The sequence below is a fragment of the Trachypithecus francoisi genome, unplaced genomic scaffold (assembly GCF_009764315.1).
Source record: "Trachypithecus francoisi isolate TF-2019V2 unplaced genomic scaffold, Tfra_2.0 Contig01554, whole genome shotgun sequence".
Classification (NCBI taxonomy): Eukaryota; Metazoa; Chordata; class Mammalia; order Primates; family Cercopithecidae; genus Trachypithecus; species Trachypithecus francoisi.
This window is the reverse complement of record NW_022681439.1, coordinates 909,211-933,642: the sequence shown is the minus strand read 5'-3', so window position 1 is coordinate 933,642 and position 24,432 is coordinate 909,211. Positions and strand designations below refer to the sequence as shown.

At 41.8% G+C, this 24,432-nt stretch overlaps 1 long non-coding RNA gene across 1 annotated transcript; it reads left to right on the top strand.

The window, feature by feature from the left end:
* The first annotated feature begins 8,175 nt into the window (after positions 1-8,175).
* On the top strand, positions 8,176-22,093 carry LOC117062890. The gene is made up of 3 exons (XR_004428612.1): positions 8,176-8,325; positions 19,981-20,074; positions 21,444-22,093. It is a non-coding gene; the product is annotated as an uncharacterized LOC117062890 (long non-coding RNA).
* The last annotated feature ends 2,339 nt before the right edge of the window (positions 22,094-24,432 follow it).

Sequence of the window (24,432 nt, the reverse complement as noted above, 5' to 3'; positions counted from 1 at the left end):
ATGAGAAAGTCCTGGGGAACACAGGCAGAGAGTGATGGAGACATATTGAGGATGGAGTGATGATGTTTTCAGGTGAAACACAAGACTGAAACAAAGGAAAAGATTTGGAGTCACAAGTGGTTAGGCTGCTGGCCGGTGGCCTGGTAGAGTCTGAGGTCATGAAGGAATGTCGAGCCAGCAGTCCATGGTCTGATGAAAGCATTTCACAACATTGTGCCTACTGAATACAGCTCAAATTTCTTAGTCGATTGGGTTAAATCTAACTTAACTCTATTCCCTGTGCAGGTGTGCTTTAGATGGTGAGTACAAGCATACCTCTGCTTCCAAGGGGGACACCCTTGCCCACAGCCCCTGCTCCTCTCCCTGAGTCCAGCATTGCTGGTTGAAGTAGGCACGGGCATCTGCTGGCCTGGCAGACAAAACTGGGCCAGTCCAGCAAGACTCCTATTTTTAGGACTAGAAATGGGCAAGACAACAAAAAGTAGGAGCAGGGGGAGTGTGATTCGGAGAGAGGGATCAGAGTGGCCACTAGGGCCACTTCCAGGTCAAAGCTAAGATGGAACAGACCTGGATAAGGCAGAAGAAGCTGGCTGAAAGAGAACTGAACAATGCAGAAAAGCATGCCAGAGACTATAGATTCTGTGAGTGGATCTGAAGACGATCAGGGGTCTCCAGAGTCACATCCATCTCCCCAGTCCAAATATATTCTTATAAGGAACCATCTTCCCCAGAAACCCACTGACTGCAAGAATTTGAATGGATCCTTGTATTTGCAATGACAATACCCAGTTGAAGCAATGCTCCTTTCCTAAGAATTCCTTCATTCCGTTACTGGACACTGCCATGGTCTCAATGCTTGTGTCCCCCCGAAATTCATATGTGGAGACCTAATCCCCAGCGCAATAGTATTAAGAGGAGAGACCTTTAGGAGGTGATTAGGTCATGAGGATGGAGCCCTCATGCATAGGATTAGTGCCCTTATAAAAGAGGCCTGAGGAAATTGTTTGCCCCTTGCATCATGTAAGATCACAAAAGGAAAGTGCCATCTATAAAGCAAAGAGCAAGCCCTCATCAGACACTGTATCTGCTGGCTCACTGATCTTAGACTTTGCACTATCTAGTACTGTAAGAAATAACTTTCTACTGTTTATTAAACGACTCAGTCTAAGGTATTTGGCCATGGCAGCCTGAATGGACTGAGACAGGCACTCATGTGCTAGGTGCTATTTGGGGCAATGAAGATTCAATACTAGATAAGACCCTTGCATAGAGCTGATTTGCTTGTGGTCGTAGATGGTAACGTTCGATACTCACTATTGGATTACTCACCACAGCTCCATGCCCCGCACTGGCCCATCCTGGCCACAAGCTTTTCACTCACACTGTTCAGAGTATTTCCTCATCATAGAATTCCCTTCACCAGCTAAAATCCTACCCGATTTCCTAGTCCAGCTGAAATGCTACTTCTTCCTTATAGCTTTCTAGAATGTCTCAGACAAGGTTAATTTCCCTCTCTCCTACACCACTTAACACTTCTGTGGCCATCGTGGCTCTATGCCATTTGGCCTTAGAGTTCAAGTTATTTACATATCTAATCATCTTCAGCAATGTAAACTCCTAAAGAACCAGAAATGAGCCTGATTCCCCCTCTTCCTAGGGCTTCTCATGGAACTTTCCCCATATAATCCATTCAATGAATATCAGTTAAAATTAAGTTCAACCTATGAGGAGCCAGTGAGGGAGAAAGTGAGCAGGACATTGACCTTCATCCTTATTCCCAGCTTCCATATCCAAGAATATGACCCACCCTGTCTCCTAAAGTAAAATGAAATGGTGATGCATAACGAAAGGCTTCAGTCTAGCTGCCCTCCTACAAATCTAAATTATCACCAGCTCATGGATAAGCTAGTTGTTTTTCAGCCTTGGCATGTGGTCAGAATTGCACAGCTAGGAAGAAAGCATAATAAAACACTTCCAAGTGCTTTGAACTGGCAAAACTGTGTTTATACAATTACATGAAAACAAGCTAATGTGATGGCACTGCGGACATTTAATGATGTTGGGGTCAGGAAATTACAGTTCCCTGGTTCTATGTTTTACTGCACAGTGGTTTGCATCTCATCGGAAAAGAATCTCACTTTGGAGTTAGCCCTTCATGCATGGGGCTTGCTACAAATAAGGGGCTGGGGAAATAAATTCTTAAGTGAATTTTATTTCTTCCTGAGAGGTGAATATGATAAGTGGATTTAGCTTCTGGGATGCACCAGAAAATTCCACTACTGATGTGCAGGTGGCAGCAACATGGAGAATAATAAAAGATACCTTCTGTGCCTTTTGTATGTGTGTCCAGGATTTTTTTCAACCACTTCTTCTGTGGAGCCCCACGGACCTTGCCAAGACCTCATGGACATGGGCCAGAGATGAGCTAATGCAGTACTAGAAAGAGCATTGAACTTGCCATTGGAAGACCTAATTAAAGACTCAGGCACTGAGCAGTCAGGGGATCTTGGGCATCTTGCTGGACTTCTTTAAATCTTAGATTGTTCATCTGTATGCTCAATCATGGTTAAGGTCCCTTCCACAGTTTGAGCTGAATCTATGCCAGTTCGTTAGATTGTTGTCCCACATCTACAAAATTACTGCAGCTGACCCATCAACATTAGTGTTATTCTTCTAATTACACCGATTCATACACATGTTCTGATCTGGCTCTTTTTGTGACTAACGCTGCATCTTTCCAACGGTGGCCTGGGGTAATGCCATTTGGCTGGGACTGTGACACTGTGTCCATACATGGTATTAGGGGCACAGCTTCCAGGATTGCTATTATCTCCCTAGCAGCATATTCGAATACATAGTTCATTCATGTGATCACCGGCCTTCAAGGATTTTATCACAGTATTATTTTTAAACTCAAAAGAACTAAATGTTCAAGTATTTAAGCTGAGAGGTTGGTTGAGGGATACATTTTCTGTGCAGGGGTGATCACTTGTAAAAATAAGGAGATTTGACACAATTATAGGAAAATGGTAAATCTGCCTTCAGAAATGTTTACCCCTTGGGCATCTCTAAAATGTTCTTGGAATCCATGTCTTTGAAACATGGACCAACGAGACTATGAAGTGCAGCATTCCTGAGACCAAACTGCCCAGATGGAATCCAAAACAGATTTGTAATGCATTGGGAAGACTGTAGCTGGGAATGGCGCTGCATGCCTGTAACCTCAGCTACTTGGGAGGCTGAGGTAGGAGGATCGCTTGAGCCCAGGAGTTCAAGACCAGCCTGGGCAATATAGCAAGATCTTGTCTCATTTAAAAAAAAAAAAAAAAAAAAAAAGGATTATAAAATACAGATGCTAAGAGGGATTGTGTCAGTAAACCCACTTTATTTTTGACATCTAGTGCTATAGATGCTTTCAAACACTATCCCTTTAAAGGTTGCCTTTTTTGGAGTCACAGGTCACAGCACACTGAGGTCACAGCAGTGGAAGGTGGAGCACTGTGGAAAGCAATTAGCAATATCTATTGAAAGTCATTAATGCATCCAAATCTCTTCATCAAGTAATTCTACTCTCAGAAACCTATCCCAACATTATAAAGAGATGGTCAAAAATGTATGTATAAGAGATGTTTCCAACGAAAATTAAAAGCAACAACAGGAAAATGATTCAGTACAGTATGTGATAGAAAATGTCACTAAAATGATGCTCCTGAAGACTATTCTAATAAGATACAGAAATTTGTATGCAGTCTTAGTAAAGAAATGAGGTTGTGAGTTTTATGTACAATATTTTTCAACACACATGAAGACAAATGCAAGACAAAAAGTTAACAGAGGGGCCAGGCACAGTGGCTGACACCTGTAATCCCAGCACTTTGGGAGGCGAAGGTGGGAGGATTGCTTGAGCCCAGCAGTTCGAGACCACCTTGCGCAACATGGCAAAACCCTGTCTCTACAAAAAATAAAAAAGTTAGCCAGGTATACTGGTGCACATCTGTAGTCCCAACTACTCTGGAGGCCGTGGTGGGAAGATCCCTTGAACCCGGGAGGCGGAGTGCTGGGATCGGGCCACTGCACTCCAGACTGGGTGATGGAGTGAGACCCTGTCTCAGAAAAATAAGGCTGGGTGCAGTGGCTCATGCTTGTAATCCCAGCATTTTGGGAGGCCGAGGTGGGCAGATCACTTGAGGTCAGGAGTTCGAGACCAGCCTGGCCAACATGGTGATACCCCATTTCTACTTAAAATACAAAAATTAGATGGGCTTTGGTGGCATGTGCCATAGTCCCAGCTAGTCAGGGGGCTGAGGCAAGAGAATCACTTGAATTTGGGAAATGGAGGTTGCAGTGAGTAGAGATCATGCCACTGCACTCCAGCCTGGGTGACAGAGCAAGACTTCACCTCAATAAAAATAAAATAAAATAAAACAAGGTAAAGAGCTAACAGAGATTACTTTAGATTTGGGAGGATGCGTGGTTTTTCCCTTCTCCTTAATACTTCACTCTGTTTCACAAATACCCACAATAAGCTTTACCTTAAAGCCTATATAATTATAAATTTGTAAAATTATAAAAGTCATTTAAGAAAAACAGCTGCCGTTCGTCCCTTAATTACTTGTTCCTTATTTGAGATTGCCTTGTCTCCCAGTTCATCACCTGCTGCTTCTCTCCCTGCAGAACATCAAAGCCACAGAATTGACTTCTGCTGGTGATGATTACAAATCTCACAGCCCATAAAGCCAGGTTTAATGGAAAATCCCAAGATGGTGAGGACAACAGCCTATTTATTTTCAAATGATTATTTTAAGGATAACAGAAAGAAACACTGCAAGATGGGCATTCATGGATAACTCTGGCTCTGAATCCCTGAGCAAAGTCAAGGACCAGCGAGAGCAGACCAGTGCCAGCACAACTTGATCCTACAGGAAGGCAAGGATGGTTTCACACTTTTTTGAAACAGGCTTTTCTGTGGGAGCTCCAAACTCTTGGAAGATTCCAATGTTTCCCCCCTAAATTAACCCATCCTAAAATAGTCAAGGTGGGGCCAAGGAAAATCAGAGAGCAGACTTTAAGCTTTGGATTTTTGGGCCACATCCAGCATATGAGTTTTTTCCACAGGTTTGTCTTGCGGGGTAACAGCGAGTGTGCTTTGAAGTGATATTCCCCAGGGTAGTTACATCTCTGAATAATGAAGTTATTGGCAGTGTTACTTTCCTTTTAATGCTTTTCTGTACTTTCTAATCTTTTCGAGTGAGTTTGTGTTGCTTTTATAAGGAAAAAATAATTTTTATTTTTAACATCATAATTGAGGGTGATATGTAAAAAAGGTGCGTAGGAAAGAAGACTCAGAAGGTGGTGAAGTAAGATTTTATATATATATATTTATTTATAATAAATTATATATATAATACTTTCTTTGCATTTCCTAATTGCTTTTTAATGGAACTACATTCCATTTCCCATCAGAAATATATACATTTATTTAAATGTAACTGAGTCCTAAAGTTCTAAATGAACTCTAGAGAAATGTTTATTTTCACTGATGGATATTCTTTTATTTCTGGGGTAGGAGGAGGAATTCATTGGCTCCAGATCATTAGAGTGCCACATAACTCAAGCTGGATGCTGTCTTAAGAATTTACTGAGCATTTTACTTAGGACTGCACTAGTCTATTTGTTTCACTCATTTATTCATGCAACATACATTTTGTATATTCTATGCTTAAAAAAAAATTGAGATGGAGTCTTGCTCTGTTAAACAGGCTGGAATACAGTGGCATGATCATAGCTCACTGCAGCATCAAACTCCTGAGCTTAAGCCATGCTCCTGCCTCAGCCTCCCAAGTAGCTGGGACTACAGGTGTGCACCATCACACCTGGCTAATTTTTTATTTTACTTTATTTATTTCATTTATTTATGCTCTGAAGAGAAGGGGGCCTCACTATGTTGCCCAGGCTGGTCTCAACCTCCAGGCTTCAAGTGATCTTCCCACTTCGTCCTCCCAAAGTGCTGGGATTACAGGTATGGGCCACTGGACTCAGCCATAATATTCTTTACTTTAAGTGTATTGATAAATACATTTGTCTGTATGCTGAAAGAACTGTCTTGCTGAGAATATAGACGAATTAATCAACAATTATAGTGCAGCAGTGGTTCTTAAAATTAAGCATGCATCAGGCCAGGCGCAGCAGCTCACGTTTGTAATCCCAGCACTTTCAGAGAGTGAGGTGGGTGGATCATTTGAGGTCACGAGTTCGAGACCAGCCTGGCCAATATGGCAAAACCCCGCCTCTACTAAAAATACAAAAGTTAGCCGGGCATGGTGACATGCGCCTGTAGTCCCAGCTACTTGGGAGGCTGAGGCAGGAGAATTGCTTGAACTGGGGAGGCAGAGGTTGCAGTGAGCCAAGATTGTGCCACTGCACTCCAGCCTGGGTGACAGAGGGAGGCTCCGTCTAAAAAAAAAAAAAAAAAAAAAAAAAAAAAAATTATGTATTTACGTATGCATGAGAATCATGGGGAGGGCTTTTTAAATCACAGACTGGGGGGCTACACTCCGGAGCTACCAATTCAGTCTTCAGTCAGTCTGGGAATCCCAGGAAATGCTGCTGTGGCTGGCCTAGGGCTCACCCTTGGAGAACCTGCAATATCACACTGCAATATCGGTGCTTAAAAGAGAGGTATATAGGGTGCAGTGCGACCACCTCCAATGGTGTATTAGTGTTGAAAGCTGTGAAAGTGGAAATGAGATGGCAGTGAGCATGGGCCCACAAGGCAGAATTTGCAATCAGCCCCTTAGAATCCTGGAAGCCTTAGTTACTAGGTAGCTCTTCTCCTCTTTCAGGGCCTGGCAACAGCTATTACCTCCTTCCCTGCTACTCTCTGGGACAGAATTCCACCAGCTCCATTTCTCTCCTGCCTCCTCTCAAGAATCTCTTTAAACTCCAAAGAAATCAGAAGGGGTTCTACATCCTCTGAAGAGGTTAGACTCCAGGCTGTAGGTGGCTAGGAACTGGCCTCAAAACCAAAAGGACCCTAAATCATTAAAACAGTTCTGACGCCATTAGACATACAAGGAACATGACCTCACCACTCTGGAGTCAGGCACTGAACCACAGGGCCCTTCAAGAAGGAGGCTTCACTAATAATAGCATCATTGGCCCTGGCAGAGACTCTTCCAAATGCTTGTGTAGGTGGAGATGGGAGGGAAGAGAAGGACCCACGTCCCCGCGGCTGAAAATGCCTCTAACGTTGACTGTGTGGGATAGCTCCTTTGCTATAGCTGCAGTGACCCCCATTTAGTGACTCTGTGAGTACATAATGTAACCAGTGGTTTTTCCTAAGTCTGTGTAATCATAAAATGTTGTAAAGCGTTGCTATATTATTTAGTAAGGCCACATATAAAATACCTTCTGGATGAAGGTCAACTAGATGATTACAGTGTTCCCTGAGTGGACTTTCAGCTGTCAAACAGAAGTGGCATGAGCTTTAATTTCTGCAACTGTGAACCTTGTATTTCGTCAGCTGGGTAGATTTCAATGTACCAGGAGAGCTAGTTCTTTAAAGTGACCCACAGAGTAGATAATCTTGCAGTAGTATACTCATTCTCTAGTTTGTATTTAATATAAACCTGGAGTTTCATGTATTGCATGCGAGGGGTTATGTCTGCGATTTTTAATAAGTCTATAAAGGCGAGAGTCAGTACACCACAATATTGTATTTCTTTCTTTAACAAATATGTGTGTGTAAGGAATGAATGTGAGAATAAAAATAGCATATAGAGAGGCCAGGTGCAGTGACTCACACCTATAATCCTAGCACTTAGAGAGGCCGAGGCGTGTGGATCACCCTCTGAGGTCAGGAGTTCAAGACCAGCCTGGCCAACATGGTGAAACCCCATCTCTTCTAAAAATACAAAAAATTAGCCGGGCATGGTGATGGGCACCTGTAATCCCAGCTACTCAGGAAGCTGAGACAGGAGAATTGCTTGCATCTGGGAAGCAGAAGTTGCAGTGAGCCGAGATAGTGCCATTGCACTCCAGCCTGGGGAACAAGAGCAAAACTCCGTTTAAAAAAAAAAAAAAAGGCATATAGAGAAGAAATTTGGGGTAAAATTCTTCACAGGTTTCTCTTTTAATCTAGTACATTTTGCTCATCACTTCCTTCCTTCCCTTTCTTGTCTTGCAGCTGATCTCATTTTTCTTCCTCTGTATCTGAGGAATGGCCTATCCAGGGACCGGCAAAAGGAGAAAAACAAGATGCAGAGGAAAGAGACCGAGAATACCACAGTGTGAACAGTTCCCCAAAGTGCTTCATTTCGGCTCCAGGTAAGTTATAATCAACTGAAGCTCTCTTTGGTACATTAATTCAGGGCGTCAGGTGTCAAAATCTACATTTCAAAGTGCTTTCCTTGCATAAGAACACACTAGGCCAGGCGCAGTGGCTCATGCCTGTAATCCCAGCACTTTGAGAGGCCGAGACAGGCAGATCACCTGAGGTCAGGAGTTTGAGAACAGCCTGGCCAACATGGTGAAACCCTGTCTCTACTAAAAATACAAAAATTAGCTGGGTGTGGTGGTGAGTGCCTGTAATCCCAGCTACTCAGGAGACTGAGGCAGGAGAATCGCTTGAACCTGGGCGGCGGAGGTTGGCAGTGAGCCAAGATCGCGCCACTGCACTCCAGCCTGGGCGACAGAGAGACACTCCATCTCTAAAAAACAAAAACAAAAACAAAACAAAACAAAAAAACACTAGTCTGGCAGGACTTGAGTTCATGTTTTCTTTCCTTTTTTGAGACAGGGTCTCGCTTTGTTGCCCAGGCTGGAGTGCAGTGGCATGATCTTGGCTCACTGCAAGCTCCACCGCCTGGGCTCAAGCAATTCTCCTGCCTCAGCCTCCCAAGCAGCTGGGAGTACAAATGCGCACCACCACGCCCAGCTGACTTTTGTATTTTTAGTAGAGCCTGGGTTTCACCATATTGGCGAGGCTGGTCTCAAACTCCTGGCCTCAAGTGATCCACCCGCCTCAGCCTCCCAAAGTGCTAGGATTACAGGCATGAGCCACCGCACCCAGCTGAGTTCATGTTTTCTGTGTGCAATGCAATGATGAGGTGGAAATTATTATACCCAGTTTACAGATAGGAAAACACAGATGATAAAAATAGAAATTTTTTTTTTTTTTTTAATGGCCATTTAGTTTTTAAATAGCAAAAATGTCCTGGGAAATATGCTTGACTACATGAGGGGAAAAAGTTAGATTTTTCTTCTTATCCATACCTAAGTAAATTCCAGAAGAGAATAAGGAGATTAACTGTAAACATTGAAAATACAAAACTACTAGATGAATAGATTGAATATTTACCGAATTTCAAATATAGTAGAATTTTCTAACAAAAGCCATGAAAAAAATTACTTCTTTTGATAATATGCATCTTTTAAAAGTTCCATTTAACAGTACTGCAAACAAAATATAAATGTGGAAAATAAATTTAAAGAAATATTTGCAACATACATGAATAGAGAGATAGTGTACTATAAAAAGAAATTTTAAAAATTAGGACCGGATGCAGTGGTTCACGCCTGTAATCCCAGCACTTTGGGAGGCCAAGGTGGGTGGATTATTTGAGGTCAGGAGTTAGAGGCCAGCCTGGCCAACATGGTGAAATCCTGTCTCTACTAAAAATACAAAGATTAGCCTGGTGTTGTGGTGCATGCCTGTAGCCCCAGCTCCTTGCGAGGCTGAGGCACGAGAATAGCTTGAACCGGGGAGGTGGAGGTTGCAGTGAGCTGAGGTCGAGCCATTGCACTCCACCCTGGGCAACAAGAGCTATACTCTGTCTCAAATTAAAAAATAATAATAAAAAAATTAAACTAAACAATCACCACCAGAAAGGGAGCATGGGGAAGTAACTAAGTATTTTTGAACAGAAGAATTTGACTTTATATCCTCAGGTTAAAGACAAAAACTGTAAGTAATTACTGTAGTTAGTAGGTTTGTAGGTTTGTTTTTACAGTGTTATGTGTTAGCAGTTCTGAAACTATGTATATTCTAGGATTGACAAAATAATGGAATCCAGGGTTTTGTACTATCAAAGAATGGAATTACAAATACATGAAGGGAGAAAGCTACAAAGCATCTTGTAGTGTTGGACTGGAATTGGAGGTATCAGTATAAATACACAGCTTTAAATATGTAGTTATAGAAATCAATATGATCTCAGGACACAGACAAATACCTGGCTCTGTTTGCTGAGAGTGTCTAAAAGCAATGACATTTGGTAGCAGTGAGCACATTTAGTGCCCAGGCATGGTTTTTAAACACCACCCTCCACTGAAAGGAACCAGAGCTCCTTGGAGAGTTGGCTGATTCCAAAAATGAAACATTTTGCTGTGCAAGTAAGTAAAGAAATGCTCAAAGAAAGATAGGGACATGTCACAAAGACATAGGAACCAGGTCGAAGAGGCTCCCACTGACCAACTATGGAACAATTTGAGCATCAAAATAAAAGTGCAACAGATTATCATTCATCGAATAAAACTGGAATCCATGAGTATCTACACTGATATAAATGAATGAATGAATACATAAATAAATGGATGGAGAGAATGAAAAGTGCTTCCTTAGAGCAGGATTCAAACTAATAAATGAGGAATGTTGGAATGAGAGAATTGCCTTTCGATACCATCATCATAATAACTGATGCAGCAAGAATCATCAAAGGATGGTAAAAACAGCAAGTAAAATGTTCTTTTATTTTTGAGACAAGGTCTCGCCCTGTCACCCAAGCTAGAGTGCAGTGGTGCAATCTTGGCTCACTGCAGCCTCAACCTCCTAGGCTCAAGCAATCCTCCCACCTCAGCCTCCAGAGTAGCTGGGACTACAGGCACACACCACCACAACCAGCTAATTTTTGTGTTTTTTTTTTTGTAGAGACAGGGTTTTGCCATGGTGCCCAGGCTGGTCTTGACCTCCTGGGCTCAAGAGATCTGCCTGCCTTGGCCTCCCAAAGTACTGGGATTATAGGTGTGAGCCACCATGCCCAGCCACAAGTACAATTTTAAGGATTTAACAGGATACTTATATAGTATCTAGTTGCTCCCTGTTAGATAGCTTTTAATTTCAAAAGGTAAAATGGCAACTTTTACAGTAGAACATGTTGGTAGGAACAACCTTAATGAAATGATGAGAGTTAACAATATCAGTAGTGTGTCAGAACCACAGCACATGCCTCCTGCACTAAGAAAAACACTGCATCACTTCTGCAATATTCCAGCCAAGATGCATAACATGAACTGAATCAAGGGGAAACACCAAAAAACTCAAAACTCTTTTATAACATAATTGACCCTTACTCTTCAAAAGTGTCAAAGCCAGACAAGAAAGACTGAAGAACTACCTGGATTAAAGGATACTAAGGATACAAATGTCATAAGTGTTCTTGGATTAGATCCTGGACCAGAATCTTTTATTTTGCTAAAAGGGCAATGGTGAGCCAATTAGTGAAATTAAATAAATTCTGTATAGATTAAATTCTACTATAATCTCAATGTTAACTTTCTGATTTTGATAAATCGAATCTGGGAGTATATATAAGACTGGTCTTGTTTTTAGAGAATACACACAGAAGTATTTATTTCTTTATTTTGAGTCAGGGTCTTGCTCTGTCTCCAGGCTGGAGTGCACCTCGTAACTCAATGTGTGATCATGGCTCACTGCAGCCTCAAACTCCCTGGCTCAAGGGATCCTCCCACTTCAGCCTCCTGAGTATCTGGGACTACAGGTGTACACCACCACACCTCAGCTAATTTAAAAAATTTTTTTAGTAGAGATGGGGTTTTGCTATGTTGCCCAGGCTGTTCTCAAATTCCTGGCCCCAAGCAATCCTCCCTCCTTGGCCTCCCAGAGTATTGGGATTGTAGACATGAGCCACTGTGCCCAGCCACATGGAAGAATTTAAAGGGAAGTGGGCATGAGGTTGGCAATTTACCATCAGATATTTCAAAAAAAGTAATATATATGTAGGAGAGAGAGAGAAAGCTAAAGAGATATGAAGCAAATATGACAATGTTTGTATTTGGGGAATCTGGGTAAGACTGTATTGGAATTCTTTGTTCTATTTTTGCAATCTTTCTATAAGCCTGAAATTATTTCAAAGTAAATGGTAGAGACAGTGAGAATTTTTTTAAAAAGTCTCTCCACAAACACACACAGAGACATACACGTGCAAAAACATGACTGAAGGAAATTGAGCCAAAGTGTTAATAAAATTTATATCTGGATGGTGAGATGACATAGTAATAAAAACATTACATTTGAAATTAATCTTTATGTTTTTACATACTACACATGCTCAGTCATGTGTATTTATTGTAAAAATATCCATTTATTTAAATTTTAAAAAGCTCTAGCAGGGCCTGTGGCTCTGTCTGTCACGAAAGGCACCTTTGTGATGACGGTTGTTTGTCTTTGTTGCTGCTTGTCTATGCATGAACACATCCATCTGGGCTCCACCAGCAGCTGTGGTGGTGGCAGAATAGTTCTGGGTATGACCATGACAGCAAGACAGCTGTCGTCTCATATGACTGAGAGTGTCACATGCTTTTCCCCTGAGGTGCTGAGTAGACCGTATACCAGAAGGAATTCTAAAAACAGCAATGTGTATCCTTTGTGCTGCGGAAGCGCCCTGTCACTTTCTTGTGTCCCAAGCATTCCAGAGTGAGAAACTCGGAGTGTGTTTGCATTGTTAAAATGTCCTTGGATTTTTTTTTTTTTTTTTTGAGACAGTTTCACTCTTGTCACCTAGGCTGGAGTACAGTGGAGTGCAGTGGCTGAATCTCGGTTCACTGCAACCTCCGCCTCCTGGGTTCAAACAATTCGTCTGCCTCAGCCTCCTGAGTAGTTGGGATTACAGGTGCCCCCCACCATGCCCAGCTAATTTTTTCTGTGTTTTTAGTAGATACAGGGTTTCACTATGTTGGCAAGGCTGGTCTCGAACTCTTGACCTCAGGTGATCTACCCGCCACGGCCTCCCAAAGTGCTGGGATTACAGGCATGAGCCACCATGCCTGGCCTGATTTGTAGAAAATTATTATTTATTACAGATTTATAGAGCATGCCCTGTTAATTGTTGTGTCTTGAAAAAGTGTTATTTTCCCTGTAGTTGTAGTTTTTAAAATAAATTTTTCAACAGCACATCTCGTAGTATTGTGTAGAAATAACAAAAAATCAATACATACGAGTCTGATTGGCTCATTAAAATATAATAAGTGAGTCAAAAAGGTAAGTGGCTGGAGTGAGCAGAAAGCGCTGCAGTTCTGGGCCTTAAAGTATAGGTGATGCGATGAATTTGACAGCTTCTTTGACCCATTTATTTCACAGCTTTCTAATTTCTGCCAGTTAGAAGTGACATAGGTGAGGAGTATTCATTCCTCTGACCTCAGGCCAGGCGACTCCTAATGTCAGGATGTCAGAGGACAGGTCGCAACCCAACTTTCTTCAAAACTTCTAGAAAAGTCTTCCACAATTTTATGTAAGCAGACCTCCTGAATTTTTTTATCAATCAAAATCCAGACCTAATTGATGAAGCTCTTTAAATCTTAAAGCTGAGTCTTTTATTTACTTTGTGGTTTCAGAGAAAGTCACATGTCTAGTTGTTCTAGATTGTTCTCCTTTCCTTCTGTTGCTATGAGAGATCATTTCCTCTATTTATTCTCAAAGGCTGCCACCATCCACAACATGGAGAAAAACCCTTAGCCTCTCGTTAGAGGAATGAGACTTGGAGTCACTATTAACCCTATTTCTGAGCAACCTCTGTTGGACTCAATTTAAGATATACTCATGTTAAATGGCATGCTCTTCGGGCACCCACCTGACTTTCTCATATTTACAAAATATTTAAAGAAAGAGAATAAAAAGCCTTTAGAGCAAAACCCTGGAAATATATAATTTACTTCCCAAATATTCAACAGAGAATGTATGAGAGTAAAAAGCTTATTGTTCTGGATCAAAATCAGGCAATGTGTTTAGTTACTTTCCAGAAAATAAATTTAATTCAGGATGTGAAATTCAATATACAAATATAACAAGATTGGTGAATGGCTTTAAGGTCTTAAAATTCAAGTGTGTCTCTGTTGCTTACATCGTAATGATTTCTGTATTAATGGTATTAATAATTTCATCACCTTTTCGTAACAGTAATATCTAACACATAGTTATTTAAGGTGACTTATACATAGGGATTCTTCTAACCCTTCCAGTAGCCTTACTAAGTAGGTACAATTATATCTTTTTTACAGATGAAGAGACAGGCACCAAGAATGGATTGCCCAAGTCTACACGGCTAATAAATGGCAAAGTACACATTTAAGTCCTAAATCCTGAACACAGAGTCCACGGTTTTAGCTGCTACATTTGACTTTGTCTGAGTTATTATCAGAAGCAAATTGTAGCACCAAACTTTCCTCTTTGCCTCCCAGCACAATTTATGGGCTGTCTCTCCTCACCAGTTGTTGGGTAAATGTTTACCAACCAACCCTCTGAAGAACTGATTTATAGCATTTGCCGATTTCCATGGTGTAAATATTCCTCCATGGCCAATTTCAAGTTACCAACTTGGTGTCACTGACCATGAGGTTGAGAAAAGATGGACTAAAAATTTAGCAATTGGGTCTCAAGAGCCAGCCCTATCAGACAGTTCATTTTCTGGGTGTAATTTTAAGGGTAAAACTGAGGCAGGGTGAAATTAAGGTCTTGGGTTACCGTTTCAATGGTGTCTGGCTCCAAGCCCTCCTCCAGACAAATTTCTGAGGTTACCAAAGTCTCTTAGGGGAGAAGAACCAGGATGTGGGTTTGCCTTGCGCTCCTGGGAGTTTGGCATTCTCCTCTGCCACCTGGTGGCTGTAACTGACCATTGCTGTTTTCCCTGCCGCTGTCTTGAATTCAGGCTTTAGGGTTCTTCTTTGCCCAGGGGCAAGTTCAGTTACTAATTAGGCTTCCGGTGGGTCATCAGGCTCTTTAATTGACAGTCTCCTTTACTGAGACCTTTAAGATGAATTCCCAGGCAATGGGCCGAAGGGCACTTGAGTGACACATCAGCAGCCTTGTTGTCCTCGCTGAAAACACCACCACAACTCCACAGCACCCCCAGGCTTGGTTCATAAATGCCAGAACATCCGGTGTCCCAGCAGATGTCCCAAAGTTCTTGTCACTGTTTTCTAGGAGGCTTAGAGGGTCCTCAGCAAATAGGTCTTCAAGTCTTCCACGTTGATATTCCGTAGTTCCAAAAGCTGAAGGCATAATCCCATCTGCCATCGCATAATCCTGCCCTTTCTATCACTGCATAATTTAAATATTATATATAGATATATATAAATTATATACACATATAGATTATATATACATATATAGATTACATATATATATAGAGAGAGAGATGATAGATAGATAGATGATGGTCAGAGAGAAATGATTTGGAGGTTACCGTTTGGTTGTGGTGATCCATACTGCCAATCTGCTCCTTAGTGTATTAGTGACTGAGCACTAATCCTATATTTGGGAGTTCCTCAAACATTCTTCCCTTCTTGTTTTATTTTATTTTATTTTTTGTAGAGCCAGGGTTTCACCATGTTGCCCAGGCTGGTCTTGATCTCCTCAACTCAAGCAATCCTCCTGCCTCGGCTTCCCAAAGTGCTGGGATTACGGCATGAGCCACTGCACCTGGCCACCTTCTTCATTTTTGTATCTTCTACTTACTATGAATTTATTCATATAACAAGTATCTATTGAGCACAGTTATGTGCTAGTCACGTGGCTAGGATGTGGACACAATGATGAATTAGACATAGATCCAGGCCCTGCGCTTGAGGGGCTACCATGGTGTGGTGGAAACTAGGGAATACATTTGGAAGCCTTAGACAAAGCAGATTGCTGTGGGTGTGATGATGAGGGGCTACTGCACTCCAGCCTGGGACAGAGTGAGACCCTGTCTAAACAAACAAACAAACAACAACAAAGCACATTCGTTGCTATAAATTGCTTCAACAAACATTTTCACATGTCCCTCTTCCTAAAGATTCCTTTTCAGCTGATTTGAGACAGAGCCTAGGAATCTTCATATTAAACATATTCAATAAACACCCAGATAATATTTGATGCGGGTGGTCTAGGAAACCCATTTAGAAAAGCATCGACCTAGAGAGGTGGGTTGCTCCCAGATCCCCCTGGCATCTTGCCTAAACAGTGCTTCTGTCAGCAGCCTGGATGCTAAGCAAGAACCTGCAGTCCTGAAGTTCTGAATGAGTGGTTTTTAAACTGCGGCATATATCACCCTGAGGTTACCGAGAAACTTTACGAGGGTTTCTTGCTAGGTGGTTTTCAGGGCATTCGTTTAATGACCCCCAGTTTCCCTTTGTACTATTTCATAAAATCCATCCACAGAGCGCTGCAGGGCCACCAGGGAGGGCCTTCTCTCCCCACCTGCCCTCTTGTCCTCCCACTCTCAGCCTCAAGCTCCTGGGCTCAGGCGATGCTCCTGCCTCAGTGATTCTTCCATATTTTTGAACATTTGAGATCATAGACTACATGGATTTGTAACATTAGGTCTCAAACTAACACAGTTTGAGATTCATCTGGGAAACAGAGGATGAAATCAGAGAGGGGTAGACAGTGGGGAAGCAGGCTTTCAAGGACAGTGGAGAATGGCAGGCAGCGCTGTCATTCAGGGCCATCTAGGCACAGCCTCTGCTTTCTGCCTGGAAATGGAGGTGGCCTTGTAGATTGGGAGGCAGGTCCAGGAACAAGGAGAGGCCAATGCTTTCCAATACTTCCTCAAATGGAAGCGCATGGATTACCAGTGTATATTATTCCAGATGGGCAATGCCCGCCTGAGTCTAAAAGGGTTGTTGCACTACAAGGGTTTAGCTGTTTTCTCAACATTGACGAGGCCTTACCTGGACAGAGAATGACACCAGCCCCTTGAATACTACAGGCAAGTCAGGGGCCAGGGAAAACCTCTCCAGGTCTCTCAGTCACTCTCTCTGGGAGCCTCCCTGTTTCTGTTAATTTCCCTCTTTTCACCTAATTGGGAAATATAGCAGGTGTATGGGAATGTGTGTGTCTGAGGGGGAGTGTCATTTCTCACTCATCTACAACCCATCTTTAACACTGCAGCATTACATCATGAACAATTTCCTTGGTCAAAACACAACAACAACAACAACAACAACTCAGTCTAATGAATACACCAGATTCTACTACATGGCCATGTCATACTTTATTCTTCTAGAATGCAGTATTTTATATATATGAATATATATATAAATATATATGAATATATATGAATATATATAACTACATATAAATATATATACATTAGGTTTCTAAATTTTTATGGTTATATACAAAGTGCTCTATCTTTCAACATGTAGTAAGTTGCTGTACAAATCTTATTTATTCATTCAAAGAGTATTTATTGATATTTACTACGTGTAAGTCACTGGTCTGGGTAATTTAGAGAGTCCAAAGATAAATCATAATTAGATGCTGCCCCAGAGGAGCTTATGACTTACAAGGGAATTAGTACTCTATGGATGGAAGTTATGCTTTATCTCATCTTGGTAAGGATCCTGTGAGATGGGCAAGGCAGTGCTACCATCTTTATTGCTTTTGTATGGAGGAACAGGAAGTGCAGACATGTTATGACCCTTGCCTGAGGTCACAGTCTTCAGCCTAGCCTCACACTTGACTGATAGCTTGGCTATGGTAATCTAGGTAAATTGTTAAAAATAAATACATTAGGAAAATGTAATGGGATAAACATTTATAAACTTGTGAAATCTTAAAGTTATGTTAAATTGGGTAATAGATATTCATAAAATGTCTGAGTCATTTATAAGTTAAAATACTGAAACATAATTGCTGAACATAAATATGTAAGTTTGTTCTTGGATTTTTGAATTTTATATAAAGACTAAATATATTTCGGTTTATTAATACACACAAAAATTATGTTTTGGGGAAATGTTTTTAAAATGATAAAATGGTTCACATCTACAAAATACTGAGATGTCACAGACACTAAAAAGCATCTTATTTACTAGGTTTTCACTAGAAATTGAAGTTATTAAGAGTTAAAAATTCGAATAAATATATATAATTCTGCATATAAAGTATACCAAAAAGTACGATATGTTTTTAGTGAGAATTCTCCTTTTATGACCTTCCCTGGCTCTATATTTTAGAATTTTCAATATGTGACTGAATTTTGATTCTGACACCTTTCACACACCTGCAATGATCTTCTAATTTACTTACCTTTCCCCTCCTGTTGTCTTTTTTTTTTTTTCTTCTTGAGACAGAGTCTCACTCTTGCACAGGCTGAGTACAATGGCATGATCTTGACTCACTGCAACCTCTACCTCCCGGGTTCAAACAATTCTCCTGCCTCAGCCTCCTGAGTAGCTGGGATTACAGGTGTGCACCACCATGCCCAGCTAATTTTTGTATTTTAGTAGAGATGGGGTTTTGCCATATTGGCCAGGCTGGTCTTGAACTCCTGACCTCAGGTAATCCACCCACCTGGGCCTCCCAAAGTGCTGGGATTAGAGGTGTGAGCCACCGCACCTGGCCCCTCCTATTGTCCTTATCAAAAACTATCTGGACCATTTGACCCAGCAATCCCATTACTGGGTACATATTCAAAAGAAAGCAAATCATTCTACCAAAGAGACACATGCATGTGCATGTTCATCGCAGCGCTATTCACAATAGCAAGACATGGAATCAACAGAGGTGCCCAACAATGGTAGATCGGATAAAGAAAATATGGTACATGTACACTGTGGAATACTACACAGCCATAAAAAAGAACGAAATGATATCCTTTGTAGAAATACGGATGCAACTGGAGGCCATTATCCTAAGCGAATTAATGCCAGAACAGAAAACCAATTACCACATGTTTTCACTTAAAAGTGGAAGCTAAACATGGAGTGCTCATGAACATAAATATGGGAACAACAGACACTGGGGACTACTAGAGGAGAGGAAGAAGGGAGTGGGGCAAGACCTGAAAAATGACCCGTTGGATACTATGTCCACTACCCGGTTGATGGGATCATTCATACCTCAAACCTCAGCATCACACAATACATCCAAGTAACAAACCTGCACTTGTACCCCCTGAATCTAAAATAAAAGTTGAAAAACCCCTATCTGAAAAGATTTTTTAAACTCTATTTTTGAATACTTTCATTGATTTTTTAAGAAAAGTTGTGTCAGATTTTTAATTGTCAAAACTTTTCTTGTTCTTTGATTTTTTTTTAAAGTGATACTGTTCTTGTTTTATAGATGCCTTGTGTCTGCTTATTTCTCAAACAGTCATAGTTTCTATGGAACTCTCTTCTGCTCCCTGCATTGTCTCTGTTTCTCTGAATTTCTGATTTTCATTAGTTTGTTTTGGTCTTTTTCACTTTACTTTTTTTTTTTTTTTTTTTTTTTAGTTGGAGTCTTGATCTGTTGCCCAGGCTGGAGTGCAGTGGCATAATCTCAGCTCACTGCAATCTCCACCTCCCGAGTTCAAGCAATTCTCCTGCCTCAGCCTCTCTAGTAGCTGGGACTACAGGTGTGCGCCACAGCTGGCTGATTTTTTATTTTTAGTGGAGATGGGGTTTCCCCATGTTTTCTAGGCTGGTCTTGAACTCTTGACCTCAAGTGATCCACCCACTCTGGCCTCCTAAAGTGCTGGGATTACAGGCGTGAGGCACCGTGCCCAGCCTCTTTCACTTTACTTTTATTTTAGCCCTCATTTTCCCCAAGTTTCCCCCAATCTGGCAAGTTTGGCCCAGCCATTGATGAGCGAGGCATACTTTTGAGCTGATGGTAGGCTGTGTATCTCATGAGGTGTGTGTCTAGTGGTCTTTACTATAACAGGGTTGGGAAGTGACTGTGCTCCTTTATTGGGTGACCCTAAGTGTTAATATCCCCAGAGAAGGATGCATGCCCCTGTTTCCTGTCGGGAGAGTGTAAGTTTGGGTGCAGGTGTGATGGACCTGGGCAGAGGAAGAGGCTGGGTGGAGAAAGGTAGGTAGACTGTCACGTACTCCTTGTATTTTTAGATCTGGCATCTCACTCTACTTTTGGAGAAATCTTGAGAATCATCTCTGAAGAAACTTGTGACTGTTCTTGTGGGTTTCTTGATGACACTGAGTTATTAGGCTGGTGCAAAAGTAATTGCAGTTTTCACAATTTTAATGACAAAAACCGCAATTACTTTTTTTTTGAGATGGAGTTTCGGTCTGTCATCCAGGCTGGAGTGCAGTGGCGCCATCTCAGCTCACTGCAAACTCCACCGCCCGGGTTCAAGTGATTTTTGTGCCTCAGCCTTCCGAGTAGCTAGGATTACAGGTGCCCACCACCACGACTGGCTAATTTTTGTATTTTTAGTAGAGATGGAGTTTCGCCATGTTGGCCAGGCTGATTTTGAATTCCTGACCCTTAAGTGATCCACCCACTTAGTCCTCCCAAAGTGCTGGGATTACGGGTGTGACCCACCATGCCCAGCCCGCAATTACGTTTGCACCAACCTAATACTAATTTAGCCTGTCTGCATTGTTGCCCTTTTCTTTTCTCTCACAATCTTGTGACTTTTAGTCCATGTGGACATCAGAGGCACAGCTGTTGGTTCTGTGATCATGTGTCAGGGAGATAAGAGTGATGGCTGAATTAATATTTATACTCTGAGCTACTTAAATTTCAGTCATGATATATAAGGGAGAAAAGAATCAATAAAATGAATATATTATTGACAACTGCTCAAACACCTGTCAGTATAAGCTGTCAACAGAAATTATTTATAACAGATGATATTAAAAGTCTCATGGCATGAGAAAGATAAATCTGTTTAGAAGATCCACTGCAGCTCTCCTGGCCCATGGTTTTCAGAGTCATTGAACCATGAGCAGTGGAGTCATTTCAAACTTTACTTTCAACAACTAGAAGATGCCAGACTACTTTTATTTGCTGTGCTTGACATCTTGTCACCAAAAAAAGATTTCTAAACAGATTTAGAATTTAGTAGATTTCTCTACTAAATATACAAAGTTAGCTGGGTGTGGTGATGCATTTTATAATCCTAGCTACTAGGGAGCCTGAGGCAAGAGAATCGCTTGAACCCGGGAGGCAGAGGTTGTGATGAGCTGAGATCGCGCCATTACACTCCAGTCTGGGAAACAAGAACAAAACAAAAATGTAAATAGCAAACAAAAATAAAATAATAAAATGGATGAGGCAAATTGCTATAAAGCTTTAAACAAATTATAGATATAATTTTTTTTATTTGGTGTAATATTTTGTTTTCTAACTGTGAAACTTGCTGATTTATGTATGTTAAGTATATTAATCTCCATCTGAGTCGATTCACCAATACCTTATACTCTTTCATTCTCTATAGCAGAGAACTGTGTGGACGTCTGTGTGCATCAAACAACTATAGAGAATAAATGTCGAATGATGATGTGCCAGGAGATATTAGCCTGAAAAGATTTCACAAACAAGATGAAATTTAAGCAGCAATTTGAAAGTAAAATGATACATGCCACAGAGGATTGTTTATGAAGTAAGTCAAATCTGTGTGAATTTTCCCAGCTATTTGTTTGGCAATATGGCAAACTGAGTCACTTTGAAAGAATCCATCTTTTTTATACATGTAAACCATGGAATACTATGCAGCCATGAAAAAGAACGAGATCATGTCCTTTGCAGGAACGTGGATGGAGCTAGAGGCCATTATCCTTTGCAAATTAACAGAAACTGCCATTATCTTTTGCAGAAACAGAAAGCCAAATACTGCATGTTCTCACTTATAAGTGGGGACCAAATGATGAGAACACATGGAGGTGAGTAGGGAACGACAGACACTGGAGCCTGGTTGAGGGTGGAGGGTGGGAGGAGGGAGAGGATCAGGAAGAATAACTAATGGGAGCTAAGCTTAATACCTGGGTGATGAAATAATCTGTTTAACAAACCCCCATGACGCGAGTTCACCTATAGAACCTGCACGTCTACCCCTGAATTGAAAATAAAAGTTAAATTTAAAAAGTGTAACTCGCTACTTCACTTAACAGATTCTCTCTCTTCTTTCTCTCTTTTTTTTTTTTTTCGTGACTGTTGTTGTTTTTGTTTTTTCCAATTTGGTTCTTATTTAGGTTTGTCCTTCTAATATTTGAAGATTAATGTTCATTTGTTTATGGAACAACAGAAATTATTCCCCAATAAGATCTAGGCAAGGAAATGGGAAAAGAAAGAAGCAGCAAAGAAATTAAGAGACTGGAATTCTATTTCTTGCTCTGCTCCTTGTTAGCTGTATGATTTTTGTTAAGTTTCTTAGACCCTCTGGGATTCATATGTAAAATCGGATGGTAGAAATTGTCCCTCTGTCAGTTTGTTTTTGTTGTTTGTTTTGTTTTGGGACAGAGTCTTGCTCTGTCACCCAGGCTGGAGGGCAGTGGTGCGATTCTGGCTCACTGCAACTTCCGCCTTCCAAATTCAAAGGATGCTTCTACCTCAGCCTCCTGAGTAGCTGGGATTACAGGCCCCCCACCATACCCGGCTAATTTTTGCATTTAGTAAAGATGGGGCTTTGCCATGTTGGCCAGGCTGGTCTCCTGACCTCAGCCTCCCAAAGTGCTGGGATTATAGGCGTGAGCCACCACACCCAGTCATCTCAGATATTTTCAAACATCAGTATTGTGTACATCCCAAACCATATTGTTACAAACATTTAAAAACATGCTTGAAAATCTATGTGGAAGGGATTCAGAGAAAATGCCAGGTTAAGCATACAATTTCATCTAACCCTAACCTTTCATCCTCCCACCTTTTTGCAAGCACTACCCAACAATTGAGATAAGGGTGACATGCCAGCAGGTGCCTGTGCCTGTGGGCAGTGGCCCAGGGCATGCTTTAAGGTGCACACAAATTATCTGGAGATCTTGTTATTATGTACATTCCTTTGAATAGATCTGGGGTGAGGCATGAGTTTCTGCATTTCTCACAAACTCCCAGATAAGGCTAATGCCATTGACCCATGTCTTCTCTTTGAGCAGCACAGATCTCCAAAGGGATTCTTGAGTGCACCTGAGGACTGAATTCTCCAGAGGATGGGCAGGTGCAGAGACTCACTGCTTGATGTGCTTTGTGGAAAGCAGAAAGCCTAGGCTAATGAGATGGTTTTTGCCCCCGCAGCAGGAAGCCTCCAGGGTACAGGCTGCAAATGCTGAAGCCCAGCTGAGAAACTCTTGGGTCTCTTTTTTGGTACTCTGCACGTTTGCTGAACGTGATCTTTCGGGAGACTGAAGATCGTGGGCTGAGCTGCAGCTGAGAAATGAATTGCTGCAAGGCTCTGTGGTCGTAAGGGCCTTTTCTTCTCTCCCCTGAGCCTCTCTCCACAACTTTCACCTCTCTTTACCCTCAAAATAATAAGGCCTCCTCTCGCCCACCATAAAACCAATCTGCCATCTCATTCATCTTTTCCTGCCAGTCCACCATTTGCCATGGTTCTTCAAAATCCTGACTTTCATGGTGGCTGAGGGACCCCACCTTCATGAACAGGCAGACACTGAAGAAGTACCTGCCTCACAGGTAGGAAGCCTGGTCAGGGTAGACAGGTGGTTCACAGGTAGGAAGCCTGGTCAGGGTAGACAGGTGGTTCACAGGTAGGAAGCCTGGCCAGGGTAGACAGGTGGCTCACAGGTAGGAAGCCTGGTCAGGGTAGACAGGTGGCTCACAGGTAGGAAGCCTGGTCAGGGTAGACAGGTGGCTCACAGGTAGGAAGCCTGGTCAGGGTAGACAGGTGGCTCACAGGTAGGAAGCCTGGTCAGGGTAGACAGGTGGCTCACAGCTAGGAAGCCTGGTCAGGGTAGACAGGTGGCTCACAGCTAGGAAGCCTGGTCAGGGTAGACAGGTGGCTCACAGGTAGGAAGCCTGGTCAGGGTAGACAGGTGGTTCACAGGTAGGAAGCCTGGTCAGGGTAGACAGGTGGTTCACAGGTAGGAAGCCTGGTCAGGGTAGACAGGTGATTCACAGGTAGGAAGCCTGGCCAGGGTAGACAGGTGGTTTCTACTGAAGCAGAGCTCATTGATAAGACAGGAGCGAACCATTAGAGAAAGCTTAGGGGATGTAATGGGAGCAAAAACAAGATGTTCAGAAATTCAAAGTATGATTTACAGATTTACACATTTAATGGAAAGGACTCGAAAAATCCTGATAAATAACTATGATTTGGGGAGGAGAAATGGAAGAAAGAGCTGAGAACACCAACTAAAATACAAGAAAATATGAAAGAATAGATAAGAATGGAGAACCTAGTGTGGAGTTTAATTTTGTGAATAATAGGAGTTTCGGAGGGACAAAAAGCACTAGATGAAGAAATGGTAATGTTC